Source organism: Dendropsophus ebraccatus, chromosome 14, assembly GCF_027789765.1.
Source record: "Dendropsophus ebraccatus isolate aDenEbr1 chromosome 14, aDenEbr1.pat, whole genome shotgun sequence".
Classification (NCBI taxonomy): domain Eukaryota; kingdom Metazoa; phylum Chordata; class Amphibia; order Anura; family Hylidae; genus Dendropsophus; species Dendropsophus ebraccatus.
In genome coordinates this window covers 49153986-49170116 of record NC_091467.1, presented here as the reverse complement: position 1 = coordinate 49170116, position 16131 = coordinate 49153986, and the positions used below count along the sequence as shown (strand labels likewise).

Sequence of the window (16131 nt, the reverse complement as noted above, 5' to 3'; positions counted from 1 at the left end):
GACTCACTAGACAGTACACAACTAACTGACCAAAGCTGAGCCTAGTGCACTGCTTCCAAACAAAATATGCAGCACTTTATTACTCACAATAAGGTTTTACCCAGAGAGAACTATTATTTTGTGAGCTGTCTGCCCTTTTACAGCACACTCAGGTTTGTACCTGATTATCCACAGTTATTCCTAATAACTGGAGTGGCTAAGTGGGGTAGGAGCCCACCCATGTCTCTGTGGTGTCCCACCACGGGTTTTTCTAGTCTTTACACCCCTCGCAAAAGTCTGTACTTAAAAGTGAAAGTGGTTATGAAGTAGTACTAAGGTTTTACCACTAGATGTCGCTAGATGTTGCACAGCTGGGTGTAACTAAAGGGTTATTGTTTTAGAATCTGTGCACCAATGGGAGTTCTTTCTCTTTTCTACCTATCTCTCCTTCACGTTCTCTTGCACTCTCTTCTCACTCACAGCACACCTTACAAGTGCTGTAGAGGGAAGTCACATGGGGAATGGGGAGAGGAAGTGTAGACACACCTTAGTGAGTCTTACCCTGGTTGTTGTAGAGGATAGACACAAGCCAGAATGGACCCTGTAGTAGCCAAGGAGGGCCCTGGCTTATGCCAGGTCCCCTGTGGACAGTGGTTGGTTGGTCTCTGTAGTAAACAGATGCAAATAAGACACCTAAACATCTTTTTCTTGAAAGCAGCACTTCCCCACGCTATGCAGTGCTTAATGCACACATCAAGAGGACAAGTCAGGGATCACCCCAACCCACACTGAGAACCAGTCTAAAAGTGCAGGACAGTATCTAAGAAGAAAACAGAAGAAAAGAACTGACCCGGATAGAGCAAAGTTGCTAGAAGCCTACATACTCTATCTCGCAGAGCAGGTGTCATCAGAGAATTCTGACCACTCTGCTCATCCCAGGTAACAATCTCTGAGGCTTGTGTCACTGTCTAGGGCGGGTCGTCCGACATTGGTGGGCAATAGGTGGTGCAAAGACCAAGGAGTCAAAACACGGGCACAAGTATTCTCTCTACTCTCAAGTACTCTACTTATTCGCCTTCTAAAGTTCCGGCAGAGCACATTTCTACCCTGGGTTAGGACTCTCTCGACATCCTCTTCTCTACTTCTCTGAACCCTTTTCTACCTCTCAGCACGCAACTCAGTCAGCACAACTATAGCTCTCTAAACTCCCAGCACAGATCGGGTCTCTAAAGATTCAAGGATATTATTAAGTCAAGATCTTACTGTTTATCACTGTTTATTTATTCTAATTGTGGTTATTCACAAAGCACCTACACAGCCACTGCATCCTTCTTGGGTCATCTCCCTTTTCTGTGACTGTCAGTACCGATAGTCCAGGTGGGTCACAACTCCACCACTGTGATAAGTACCCAAGGGACCGCCAAACAGCCTGGCAGGTTACTGACCACTGGCGAAAGGGTATAGCCAGCATGTCTAAAATAAAAGCAGGTGTGCCACCATACCTGTGTGCCCAATGGGCACTGGCGTCACAACAACCTAACATCGGGCAGAGCTATTCTGACCAACCACCATAGAAGTGGCGTCACACGTTACCATCTTGCAGGTGATCGGTTGAGCGTACATATCTCCCCTACTCCAAAGCAATCTGGGTCTATTTTTTTGGTCTTTGCCAAAACCTATAGCAAGGAAACAGATTTTCCTTGCTATCCAAACTCCCTGGCTGCTTATTTAACACACATATGACAGAAACCTTGGTGGTGAACAAGGCTCTCACTGAAATGCGTAAACAATGTCTTTTCCATGACTGTCCCAAATAGAAAATAAAAGACAAGTTTTTAACCCACATCAGAGCTGAATTTTTTTTGTTTTTTTGTATGACAGGAACCTTGTTGAAAGATACATACCATCCACCACTTTGCTCCTGGTCCTGTCACATATACTCCACCTGTTTCCACCTTGGGGGCGGAACATTCTGTGCCCTTAAACAGTACACCCTAGATAGGGAATCAGCATTAGCCAACTGGTGCCCAGGTATATGTTTCACTGTAAAGCTAAAGTCTTGCAATGACATTTGAGAGGGGCATGGTCAGTAACAAGCTTGTATGTTCTCGCGATCAGATAATATTTGAGTGCTTCTTAAGTTCACTTTATTGACAGACACTCTTTTTCAACAATGGAGTACCTGCTCATTCAACTTTTTACTCTGAATAGCCTCAATTTTGTTTATTTGAGGCTTGCCCAATTGTGTACCCAAGGTATTTGGACTCTTCCTGTCCTACGGCACACTTCTTTGGTTTTGCTGTCAAAACCTGCTTCCCTAATAGAGTTCAGCACCACTTGAACCTTGGCCAAATTACTCTCCCAGTCAGTGTGTATGATCACATTGTCCAGATAGGCTGTAGGCGTATTTGCGATGTGGTCTTAAAATCCTATCCATCAACCTCTGGAAAGTGGCTGGGGCCCGTTGTAAACCAAACGGAAGGACCACATACTCAAGAAGGACATTAGGAACACTAAAGGCTTTTTTTTCTTTTGCCTCATCTGTCAGTGGCACCTGCCAGTAACCTTTTGTAAGGTATAATGTTGTGAAGTGCCTAGAATTACCAAGTCTATTAATTAGCTCATCCATTCGAGGCATTGGATTAAGTGTCAAATTTTGATACCGCATTCAACTTTCTAAAGTCATTACAAAACCTCTATGAGACTCCTCTATGACCCCCAACTTTAGCATCATTTACACCTCCTTTGTATTTGCCTTACACTTGGCCTCAGGTACTCTGTATGGCTTTTGGTGTATTCTGACCCCTGGTTCCGTTATGAGATCATGTTTGATCAGATTGGTTCGCCCTGGTAGATCAGAGAACACATCCCTATCTTTCTGCAAAAATTAATTTGCCTCCTGTATTTGGGAGACCAACAAAGTGTCAGCAATTTTTACTTCTGGTATGCCAGCTACACACTCTTTTTTACCTGCACTGTCTGCTAACAATACCTCACAGTCTTTCCATGGCTTAATTAGATTTACATGGTAGGCTTGGTATGGTTTATGTTTACCTGGCTGATGAATTCTGTAGTTTACCTCACCTACTTTTTCCACCACTTCATATGGGCCTGCCATTTAGCCAAAAATGTACTTTCCACCATAGGGACAAGAATCAGGGCCTACTGGAAATGTTCTTTAACAATCTGCATTACTTTCTCAATTCTATCCAGCATTTGTGTGATGCGTTCAATAACACTTTTGTAGGGTGTAGCCTCTTGTTCCCAGATTTCTCTCACTATATCCAAGAGACCTCAGGGGTGTAGACCATACACTAACTCAAAAGGGGAAAAATCTGTGGATGTTTGGGGTACCTCCCATACAGCAAACATGAGATAAGGTAAGAGGCAACCCCAGTCTTTCCCATCCTGTGCCACCACTTTTCTAAACTTCCCCTTGAGAGTTTTATTTAACCTCTCCACTAACACGTCTGTCTGTGGATGGTAAACTCACATACGCAAGTGAGTTATTTTCAACAATTTGTACAACTCCTTAGTGGCTGTTGACATAAAGGGTGTCCCCTGATCAGTAAGTATCTCTTTGGGTATCCCGACTCTGGTAAACATTAGGAATAACTCTCTTGCAATGCCTTTAACTGTGGGTTTCCTTAGAGTCATTGCTTTTGGATAGTGGGTTGCGTAATCAAGGTCAACCTTGATATGCTGGTGACCTCTAGCAGACTTAACAAGAGGTCCCACCAGATGCAACTGTCTTCTAAAGGATGATACAGGGTTATGTAACTGTCTCTTTTACCTCTTTATGTACCCCTGGCCAATAAAACACCCTGCAACACCCTGTCTTTTGTTTTATTATAGGCCAAGTATCCCCCTAGTACTTGGGAGTGGGCTAAATCCATCACTTTCTGGCAATGCGATTTAGGGACTACTAGTTGTTCCAGAACATGTCCAGACACCTTATTTACTCTGTAGAGGAGATCATTTTCTATTGCAAAATCTGGGAACCTTTTCTCGGCCCCAGGTTCTTGGGGCACAGCATTAATAATTTTTTCACTTTCCCATGCATGGGTTAACGTGGGGTCCCTGAGTTGAACGGTCCCAAAATTAATGTGTGAAATAATTCTATTGACATATAGCGCAATGTTTAGGCAATCCTATGTATACTACTGTTAGTATTAGTAAATGAATGGTTGTTTTTACGTGGTTGTCGACTGCTTTGCCAAGATTCTCGATATGCGTTAATTGTAGATCTTTTGCAGATGCTTGGTAACGTTAGTTAGCAACAAGATGGTTACTGTAACCCTGCTGGAGGCGCCCCGGCCGGCGGCACTTCTCCGCAGTGGGTTACGCTGATGTTGCGGTTCAAAAAATTTTCCCGGGAAGGCTGAGTGACGTCACTGCTTGTACGGGAGCTCGGTGAGACCAAAAAAGTAATCAACGTGTTTCGGCAACAATAGCGGTTGCCCCCGTCAGGATACGTAGGTCCCAAAATTAACACTGGAAACAGGCACGTCAGGTAGACCAATCTCAGGAGTATGTATCTCAATATCTCCTGCAAAAACCTCTAAAGGGAAACTATGGGTCCCACTTAGGGTCATCCCTACTGTTTGTACATTATCATCATCAGCTAGTAGAACAGGGTCGGCACGAGGTACAGATAAATGTTTTTCAAGCATTTCCCACAATTGCCAAAACAATGGAAAACGTCATCTCACCTTGTGCATTAAAGTCTTTACAAGTCCAATCTCATGGGTGATGTTCCCACACGGAGTTTTAAAAGGACACAACCGCAGTGAGATTGCAGATAACCCCCATATGTCTGCTTTGCCACTTTCTGGTGTCAACCAAACCGGCGGGGACAAGGGTTACCAGGCTGCCTGAGTCCAATAGAGCTTCAATGGAATGTCCTTTTACCACCAGGTTACAAGATTGTCCCTCTATGTTTTGTGAGAGCAAGGCAGAGTAGGCGGGTCTAGCAAACAGTGACTTTCCCTGCCCACTTGTATTGTACTCCATAGGCTAAGGGCCTTATTACGCGGGATGATTATCGTGCGAAAAATCGTTAAATCGTTCCAATATAAACGATAATCGTTCTGTGTAATTGCAGGCAACGATCGAAAAATCGTTCGTATGTCGTTGATCGTTTATTTAGATCTGGACCTAAAATTATCGTTAATTGTTCGCTGTAATTCCACATTCGTTCGCTCAAGTTCCGCATTTTTTCACTAATTGTTCAGTGTAATAGCACATTGTCCATTGTTTAGCTGGGATCAGAAGGAATAAACGATCGTAATAACGATGAATGATTTCAGGTTAATGATAAACAATCTCGTTTGTGATCGTTTAACGTTAGTCGTTAATCGTTAAAAATCGCTCCATGTAATAGGACCCTAATCCACAAGAGGACAATTGCAGCTACAGGTCCCAGACCTTGACAATGCCAGCAAACAATGTTCTTAACAGTTTGTCTGAGGCCATTTAGGGCTAACCGGCCTTAGATGCCTAGCCAAAAGGTCTTTCCCCATGCCTTCTTTATGGGCCTCCTTCACCCCTAATAATTAGAAACACTCTTACTCAGTTAGGAGGTCTTCTGGTTCCCTGGGGTCGGCCACGTAGGTGAGGCATCCTCTGTATTCAGGTACCGATCCACAAGTGCGACTGGGTGATCTGCATCGCTGGACTCCCACACAGCGCATCGCTTGTCCCACACAGTGCTGTATACGAACAGGCAGGGATTGCAGAAATCGGTCCAGGACCACTCTTTTAACCACCTGGACTGCTGTTGATACCTCGGGTTACGGACACTTTTTAGCCAGGTGAATCAGGTCATACATTTGTGACCTGACTGGTTTATCCAGTTGGAAAGTCCAGTTATGTTCCTGCTGGGCTCTGACAGCAGGTGTAACACCTACGTGAGCAAGAATTTCTGCTTTTAGCTTATGATATTGTCTCCCATTTTGCTCACTCAAATCAAAGTAGGCTTTCCACTCAGAAAAGAAGTAACTGTGTCTGCCCATTGGTCCACTGGAAGTTCCTCTCTTTCAGCAGCACTTTCAAAACTGACAAGGAACGCCTCCACATAATCATCTAGAGTCATTTTTTGCAGAGAGGCTTGCACTCTCCTTGCAGCAGATACAGATTCTGCCTAAACATGAGGCCTTTTTGCCAGCAGTTTTATTTGCTCCACCAGATTAGCGTTAATCACCTCTTGCCCTCTGAAGGCTGTTTGCGTAGACTCTATAAGCAAGTGACTGGTTTCTTGCTGGTTAGCATTAGTCTCTTGCTGGTAAGCATTGGCTTTCTGCAGCTGAATGTTAGCCTGAATCAGTTGCTTCACCACCTCATCCATGTCTGAAGTGTTTGGTTTTGCTACAGCAGTAAACTCAACCCACGATATGCAACTTGCTAAAATTTTGTGCCAGCACAGCCTCCACCATATGTGAGGGGATTAGCTCATGGGATCACCATCTCCACTTTGTTATTCAAACTGAGGTTTTACCCAGGGCCGTTTCTAGTGCCATGCGAGCCGGGCCATCACACAGGGCACCAACAGCTTGGGGGTGCTGGTACCAACCCCTTTAGCTTCTCCCCGGACTTCACCCAGCGGCGCTCAACAGCTTCCCAACCCCCACTGCAATCAGCTGATGTCAGCTAACCATGGGCGAGGATGCTCTAAGCTGATCATCATCACCAGCCAGCAACCACCCTCTGCTATGACCCCATTGAGCTCATCATTGGTGCCCCGCTCCTCCGACCCCACTGAGCTGATTATCGGCGCCCCTGCTCCTACAACCCCACTGAGCTTATCATTGGCACCCAGAACCTCGGACCCGACAGAGCTCCCACCTCTCGGACCTTACTGAGCTCCCCAGTCAGCACCCACCCTCCCCTCTAACCCCACTGAACTCACGATCACCACCGAACCCACTGAGCCCCCCCCCCCCCACCCACACTCATTTAGCATAGCTCCCTCTCTCTGATTTCTCCAGCAGGCGCAGTTATATGATGTCATTGCGCCTGCTACAGGATTCCTTGCTGCAATTCAAAGGCAAGAGAAGACAGACAGAAGATAAAGGGACCTTGCCATGCTTGCCTGTGAGTATAATGGTTTGGGGGTTTTTTTGTGTTGGGGCAATGCACAGAGAAATTATTACTATATAGAGGCTATATAACACAAAGTAGGATATGCTTAAACCAAAGGGTATTTATTAAGTATACAACCTTCACTAATATATACAATTATATACAAATCTGGAAGTCCTCCAGAAAGTTATTCAGTAGAAAATAATGCACCATGTCGTGCTAGGCTACATGCATCAGTTGTCCAGTCTGGTCCAGGCTGTACCCTGATCCGTCAGAGGGACTAATCAACCAGAATCAAAGCCACTATTGCAGTATACTGTACAATTGTCCCAGTTTTGATCTTAACTAATGTAATGCAGTACACAATGTGGAGTAATGACTATACCAACAGACCGAACCGTATATCAGTCAAAGTGGTCACTATGTCAGCAAAAATAATCGCAATTCTGCTCCAATACTTAAACATTAACACCTCGTCCCAACGAGTTTCAGCCACCAGTTAAAGTGATCTCATCAGGGGCCGTCGAGGCAAACAATTATAGCATATACACAAATGTTTTATTGTACTATCTGAAGGAGCTATATCACGTATGGAGACAGCTGCGGGTATGGCTACTCACTGTCCGTGGAGCGGTTAGAGGGTAGGTCACATGTAGCAGTGGCTGGTATGGACCAATCTCCCTCAAAACTGATAAGCAAGGGTGAGTGCCCGGAGGTCTGGAGGTGCCCGCGGAGCTGTACTTCTGCTATATGTCCCGTGGCTCTATAGGGAGCTGTACTTCTGCTATACGTCCCGTGGCTCTACAGTGGCAGAGTGTATATGGAGGCACAGCAGGAGACATTATTACTATATGGGGACACAGCAGGGGACATTATTACTATATGGAGGGCACAGTAGAGGGCATTATTACTATAAGGGGCACAGCAGGGGACATTATTACTATATGGGGGAACAGCAGAGGACATTATTACTATATGGGGCACATCAGGGGACATTATTACTATATGGGGGAACAGCAGAGGACATTATAACTATATGGGGGAACAGCAGGAGACAACTATATCATAAAAATGAAAGTCTGTCTGTCTGTCCCGTATAGACTTTCAAACGCCTGAACCGTTTGACCCCAAATTTGGCCCACAGATACATTGGGTGCCCGGGAAGGTAAGAGCGAAGGTCCCGTCCCCGCCAGATGTACAGGAGGGAAGGGGGAGGGGGAAGAGCGCCCCATAGAAATGAATGGGAAAATCTCCACACTGCACACACAGGTGATATAATTAGCACTGCAGCTGCCCAGCAGAAACGGCAGTTTGAAGCCTTAGCAACCAATAGGATTACTACTTTCACAGGGAGATGGAATCTGATTGGTTGCTAGATCCAGCTGCCTCACAACAGATCCACAGAAATAAATACAGTAACGGTGCCTTCACACACACTGGATCCGCAGCGGATTTCACACTGCCAATTCACAGCGAAATCCGCAGTGGATCCAGTGTCATTCAACCCTCTGACACTACATACTTGCAGCGAGATTAACATCCCGCTGCGAGCATGTAAATTAACCCCCTCGGCGGCTGGTGCGTAACTTACACTGACAGAGGCACCCATCATCAGAGGGTTGAATGACACTGGATCTGCAGCGGATTTTGCAGCGTGAAATCCGCTGTGGATCCGGTAGGTGTGAAGGCACCCTAACAGTGTATATACAGTGTATACAACAAGGAGCTTACCTGCCGGTTGGTGGTGTTGGGGAGTGTATACAGTAAGGGGGTGTTAGGGAATGTATACAGCATGGGGGGCTACCTGGGGGGGTTGTATACAGCATGGGGGCAACTTGAAGGGGGGAGCGTATACAGCATAGGGGCTACATGCAGAGGGGAGTTTGTACAGCATGGGGGCTACCTGAAGGGGGGAGTGTATACAGTATGGGGGCTATCTGCAAGGGGGGGCAGTGTATACAGTATGGGGGATACCTGCAGGGGGAAGTGTATACAGTATGGGGGCTAGCTGCAGGGGGGAGTGTATACAGTATGGGGGCAACTTGAAAGAAGGGGGGGAGTGTATACAGTATGGGGCTACCTGCGGGGGGAGTGTATACAGTATGGGGGCAACCTGCAAGGGGGGAGGGGGTTATAGAGTATGGGGGCTACCTGCAAGTGGGGGGAGTGTATAGAGTATGGGGGCTACCCACAGGGGTGGGGGGTGTATACAGTATGGGGGCTACCTGCGGGGGGAGCGTATACAATATGGGGGCTACCTGCAGGGACGGAGTGTATACAGTATAGGAGTACCTGCAAGGGGGGGGGGGAGTGTATACAGTACGGGGGCTACCTACAGGGGGGGAGTGTATACAGTATTAGAAACTTTGAAACCTCTTCTGTGTTGTCCTCACCAAGGATGAAAGGTAGTGCCTAAGAGGGCTAGATTATGATGATGCAGGATTGTGTATGCACTTATTATAAGCTGCAGGTTTTCTGAACACACACCTTACTTATGGTCTGCAGTTGGCCCCGGGGTGGGGGTGGGGGGTTGGAGAGAAAGACCCCCAAACTACACACTACACACTCCACCAACTATATACTACAGGTATACAGGACCTCCACTAACACTGTTAATGTTGTATATAACCAGGCTCAGCATAACACTACCAATGTTGTGCATAACCAGGCTGTATATAACACTGCTAATGTTGTATATAACTAGGCTGTATATAACACTGCCAATGTTGTATATAACCAGGCTCTGTATATAAAACTGCCAATGTTGTATATAACCAGGCTCTGTATACAGTCTAATCACATGATGACATCTCAGTTTGGCTATTAGGTATTTAGGATGTTTAAAGTTTTTAGTTTATTTCTAACCTACAATTTACATAAACAGTGCAGAACTGTCGTGGTATATAGCTTATAAAGGGATATATATACGGCTCCTGGTGATTTCCTCTTAAACAAAAAAAACAAGGGCATAGATTTGCATCCTGGGCGACGTTGGAACAAATCTAATTAACACACTGACACTTTATACCCGGGCAGCGCCGGGTACATTTTCTAGTTATTACTATATGGGCACAGCAGGGAACATTATTACTATATGGGGGCATAGCAGGGGGCATTATTACTATATGGAGATCCTACATACAGGGGGCAACCCACATAACTTCACTTTACTTCACCAAACAGCAGAATTACTACTGTTTGGGAGCCTATGGGTATGTTTACACTGAGTAATATAGGCAGAATTCTGTGGCAGGGGTCTTCACCGCAGAATCCCGTTTGCCTCAGTGTCACACAGAGTCTCTATGGGAGGGCTTGCGCACCTCCGCTCCCTGCTTAAAGAATTCACATGTCAATTCTTTGAGCGGAGAGCGATAGAAGCTTGTACCTGATTAGCCACAGTTATTCCTAATACCTGGAGTAGCTAAGTGGAGTAGATTCCCACCCATCTCTCCTCTACTCCAAAGCAGCCAGGCCCTATTAGTTCAGTCTTTGCCAAAACCTATAGAAAGGAAACAGATTCTCCTTGCTATTCTAACTCCCTGGCTGCTTATTTAACACGCATATGACAGGAACCTTGGTGAAACATACATACCATCCACCACTTTGCCCCTGGTCCTGTCACAGCCTGTTGTTTAATATTGGCCGATACAATGATAAAACTATAAATACCACAAGGCCCATGTGGTTACATTTAATAACATAAGGTACATAAAACATACACATACATGCAATATTGATATTGGTCAGGTGTATGTATGGGCCCCAAGTGTTTGGAGTTGCTAACTGGGAGTAGACTGTAATTTGTAAAACACTTTAGTGATATAATGTCACAAAGAAGTTAACAGCCGTTTAGAAGATGCTTATCTGCTATGTTCCCATAGGGCCGGGGATGCTGAGGATGAAGGTTGTTTTCCCTTTGTTAAATCTTCAGTTTTATTGATATGTAATTTAGGCAGTTTGGTGTACTGGGGGCAGGACTACTACCTTCAGTGCATCCTCTGCCTGCCAGCTGCCTCCTTACTGCGTCACTTATATATGCAGAGCTTTTTCTGCCCGATTAGCCACCCATCTATTATACAATTTTCCCCCATTTACCTAAATGACATCCATGTGATGTAATCTTTTTGCAAGAGGCTTCAAGGGCAAGACCCACTCTAATCTGGAGTAATAAATCAAGAAAAAGGGGGGATACATACTGTGGTGTGGCTATAGGGGTCTTGTAGGTTGAACAAGTCTCCCCCCCCCCCCCCCATACACACACACACACTAGCAGTGACTGTACCCTTAATATTAAGGTAGAGCACTCCTGAATTGCTCTGCCCAATCATAGAAAGAACAGCTGTGTCTATGCCTTTCCTGCACGTAACAGTGTATGGATAAAACAGGACACTGTTGTATTTTGCAAAGGTGAGTACCCCAGGAATGTAGTATTAACGAATGTAGTATTAACCTTTCCTCTGCCTTCCACCTTTAATCTCAACATTTATGACATCTTTAAATGTCTAATAGATTTAGGTCCCCCTTTACATTTTTCTCTAACAATAGCAGGTAGTGTACTTTACTAGGTAATCCTAGATGGCAAGGTACAGAGGAGCAGTTCCCCAAAGAAACCAATGGGATTATTATTTTCATTTTCTAACAGGCCTTGGCGAGATGAAATCTGATTAAAGTTTTTAGTCACAACATAACTAAAGCGGCAAATGGTTGCGGAAATTCCAGACTTCAGTAAGGTGGATAGTCCAATAATCAAATGAAGCAAAGTTGGTAAAATCAGATGTGCACCACATACATATAGATACAGTTACACAAAGGCCTCTTTCACACGTTCAGTAATTTTTCGGGGTCGCAGAACCTCCCGTTATCTTTTCTCCATGATCCCTGAAAAGTCCTCCGTATTTGCACCTGTAATTGCATTTTAATATCCTTAAAATGTGAACAGTACTAGCTTGCTTAGATTTAATCCGTGATTTTACAGACGCAATCTCTGTGTTTATGTGACATCTGTAATGTCCGTAAAAAATACTGATCCCATAGACTTCTATTGGTAATCCATACTGCAATCACAATCCGTACTAGCACATACGGAACAGATTACAGATCAAATTTAAAACGGACTGTGTGAATAGCCCAATATAAATTAATGTGCTCTGATACAGATTAAATTTCTCTAGTGCATCTACCAACAGTTTTTTTTTTTTTTTTAAGAATTTGTTAAATCTGTACTATACTAATTATTTTCTTTTTTTTATACATTTTTTTGTTTTCCAACAGGTAGGTTCCCATTAATAATCCAAATACAAAAAAGTATCAAATACACAAATATATCCTTAGCCTAAGATGCTGATGTGAACGAGGCCTTAGCTGTTAGGTATTTAGGAAGTTAAAAATGTAATAAACTGCGCAACTGTCAGGGTCTATAGGGCTACTATCAATCTTCCCATAAACAAAAACACAAAGGCATTCTTGGAAGAAATCCAATGAATATTGGCAACTCCCAAGACTCCATTCTAGGGCCTCTTCTCCATCTATACCTTTGACCTGGGACAAATCATAGAATTCCACCTTGAAGTACCATCTCTATGCTGATGACACTCAAATCTACATTTCTGGTCTGGATGTCAATTTCCTGCTATCCAGAATCCCAGAGTGTCTATTGGCTATATATTCCTTTTTCCCCTCCCGATTTCTAAAACTCAACATGAACAAAACAGAATTAATCATCTTTCACCATCTCACACCCCCCATCTAATCTGTTAATGGCTGCTGTCCCCCCTCCCTGCTGCCTTGGGGTCAAACTTTGATTCTACCCAAAAACATTTCTTGATTTCTCTCTTTTATCAATCCTGACATAACAAAACTACTGGTACATGCTCTCATTATCTCCTGCTTGGACTACTGCAACTTCCTCCCCTCTGGCCTTCTATATAACCTGTCCCCTGCATATATCTCTCATCTGAAATAACATTTCCGTCCCTCACGCAGTCTCCAATCCTCTAATGACCTCCTGTGTTCCCTTTTTGTTCATACCTCACACAACGGCCTCCAAGATTTTGGCCAATCTTCCACCATACTATGGAACTCACTTCCCCAACACACCCGGCGCTCATCCACCTTCAAGACCTTCAAAAGAAACCTGATAATCCACCTCTTTAAACAAGGCTACAACCTACAATAGCTCTGTACCACACTTATGGTCCTTTTACACGGGACGATTGATCGTTCGTTTTTGCACGATAACGGTCAAATTCGAACAATAATCGTACGCGTAAACGCAGCGAACGATCAATCGACGAGCAAAAAAATCGTTCATTTTCATCTTTCAACATGTTCTCAAATCATCGTTGATCGTTCGCAAAAAATTCGCAGATCGTTCCGTGTAAACATTCTTTCAGCGATTTCACCTGTGTGAGATAGGCTTAAACGACCACAAAACGATCGCATAGCGAATTTTCCGTACGATGTATCGTTCCGTCTAAATGCTGATCGTTATAAAAAAAACATCGTTCATTCAAAATCGTTAATCGTGCGATCGGGCGAATTATCGCACCGTGTAAAAGTACCATTACACTAGCTGCTCCTCCTTACCTTGTAGATTGTAAGCGCTCACAGGCAGGGTCCTCTAAGGGCCCTATTCCACCGGACGATTATCGTTTGCATAATCGTTAACAATTAACGACCTCAAACGACTGCTATTGCGAAAGACCTGAAACCGTTCACTCATTTCCATGGAACGATAATCGTTACTTATGACCGTAATTGTGATTGTTTCTTCTTCGCTATTTATTCGCTATTGCGTTCGTATCTATTGCGAACGACCGAACGATGTCTTATTCAATGCGAACGATTTGCGAACGAGCAACGATAAAAATAGGTCCAGGTCTTATAAAGCAATCAACGATTTCTCGTTCGGTCGTTAATCGTTAACTGCATTTCAACCGAACGATTATCGTTTAGATTCGAACGATTTAACGATAATCTGAACGATAATCGTCCGGTGGAATAGGGCCCATAGACTAGCTGCTCCCCCTTACCTTGTAGATTGTAAGCGCTCACAGGCAGGGTCCTCTAACCTTATGTACTAGTCTGCCATTTACCTTATTCATGTCACCTGTTTGTTAATCTCTATGGCTTGTATAGCACACACCAAGGCGAGCTTTAAAAATAAATAATAATAATAACATACATACATACATACAAACAAACAGACAGACACTTTAGACCCTGTTAGCACAAAATACTTGTTCTAGTGTTTAAAGGAGTATTCCCATTTCAGCAAATAAAGCTTAGTCATTGTATAACAAGTCATGCAATCTTATAATCTACTTTGTGTATCAATATCTTACTTGTTTAAAATTCTCTGCTTGTAGTCATTGAATAAGAACCTTAAGCTCTGTCCGTGTTGTGCCATGGACAAACAGTTGCTTGCTATAGTTACTAAATCTCTTTCTTGACTTAACATGTGTGACCATCACATGACACAGACAGATTTTCATCCTCAGGACAGTTCCCATTCAGTACCTACCAAAAACAATCTTGGAAATGGTGAGGAATTTGTTGTGAGTATGTTAGAAAGCAGCTTTATTTGCTGAAGGTAGACTACCCCGAGAGCCTATAAGAATCTTTTATTCCTTCCTGCACACGGCATCCGATGCACACTGACGTACACATAATGCATGCTCTGAACACAAAGCACCGATGAAAATCACAGACTGTACAACTAACACTTTACTTTGAGCAGGGTGACTTCATGGCCGGTGTACAGATACGCTTTGAGGTTTGGGTAGGTTCATCCCTCTGTACACCTCCACCTTCTCAGTACTTTCTGCCAGTGCGTTAAGGACCTGGATGGCATGGCGTGGGTAGAGCTTTAATGACCGTAATATGGTTTTCCTGCTTATAATGTCTGTGCCACTGCAGCTCTGTGTGGGCGTACAAAATGACACTACTGTGTTTTAACCTCTTCTAGACACAATCCAAAAATTACGTATCTGCCTTGTGATGACAAGATCCAGGAGCAGTAGATATGACTGTCTATCAGAGCTGCAAGATGAGTAAATGTGAGCCATGGATTTAGGGATGCATTCACACTGCTGCTTGCTTTATGTTGTCGAAAAGCTCCTTGCATATACATTATTTTTGTGGCCTCAATACTGTTTTTTATCCATGCACTATAAAATAGCATAGTAGACTGTGCTATTCTATATAGAGGCATTTACTAAAAACATATTATACACGTATATATCAGAGACATATAAAACCAGGCATAGATGCCACGCCTTCTTCCCGACTTGTAACGCCCCCTGCCCCCTGCAGACATGCAGGACATACACTAGGGAAAAGACGCAGATTTTTGCAAAATTCTGCACCTTTTCCCTGGTGTACACCAGGCCCGTAAATTATAAATTCTCCCCAAGGTCTATGATCCTCTAAGAAGCTTTCAGCACAAGACCAGAACCTCTCACTCCCACCTCCAAGACTTTGCTTGTGCTGCACTAGTTCTCTGGAACACTTTACCCAAAGACATTACACTCATTCACAACACTCACAGTTTCAAGCGTGCCCTAAAGACTCATCTGTTCAAGGCAATTCTTATTTTTTACAGACACATTTAGAATTTAGAAAGTGTTCAGAGAAGGCTATTTTGCTGCAGTATTGTAGTGACTGCTACCCAGACAATGGCTTAACTTATAGCTTATTGAAGGGTTCTTTTAGGCAACACTACAGTAACAAAATTCCAGCACTTAGACATAAGTGACTGAGTCGGCATGTAGGGAAAATTGGCATATCTAAAAATGATTCACAAGCTTATGTTCTGTGCTTTTCCGCTGCTAGTATATGGTTTTCTCTGTGTGTTATCACAGTAACTAGTAATTTAATGATGAAGGGGATCTATATATATTAAACATTAATTTTTATCAAACACAGCATGTCCAAAACCTGCGCCGAAATGGAACAAGTATATTTAGAAAAAAAGTCTGTTTTTTTTTTATTACAGTGTTCATGAAAACGCTCAACCATCTGCTCCGCAAAGTAAAGCCTGAGTCTAATAAACACAAAAGATTAAAAGGGTTG

The 16131-nt window shown here is 43.8% G+C and overlaps 1 protein-coding gene across 2 annotated transcripts in view; it reads right to left on the bottom strand.

Moving 5' to 3' along the window:
• Positions 1-16131, bottom strand: part of ZNF831 (zinc finger protein 831) — a 117676-nt gene that overhangs the window by 79369 nt on the left and 22176 nt on the right. The window lies entirely within an intron of this gene.